This window comes from Melospiza georgiana, chromosome 7 (genome assembly GCF_028018845.1).
Source record: "Melospiza georgiana isolate bMelGeo1 chromosome 7, bMelGeo1.pri, whole genome shotgun sequence".
Classification (NCBI taxonomy): Eukaryota; Metazoa; Chordata; class Aves; order Passeriformes; family Passerellidae; genus Melospiza; species Melospiza georgiana.
Window position 1 is genome coordinate 10,790,457 of NC_080436.1, and position 250 is coordinate 10,790,706.

A 250-nucleotide genomic window follows, 5' to 3' on the forward strand; every position below is an offset into this window, starting at 1 on the left:
GTGTTTTTAAGCGCAAGGCCCCGCCGTGTCCCAGCAGAGGTGCCGGTGCTGCCCCCCGGCAGCCGTACGCGGCCCGTGAGCGGCCCGCGCAGGGAGGGCCGGACCGAACCGGGCCTGGCCGCCGCGCGGGCCCCGCGGAGGCGTTGCCGGGCGCTGCGCGGCCCCCCCGCGGCGGGGCGGGGGGCGGCTCCGTCCCTCCCCGCAGCGCCCCTGCGCGGCGGCGGCGCGGCCCGGCCGGGGGGGCGGGAGG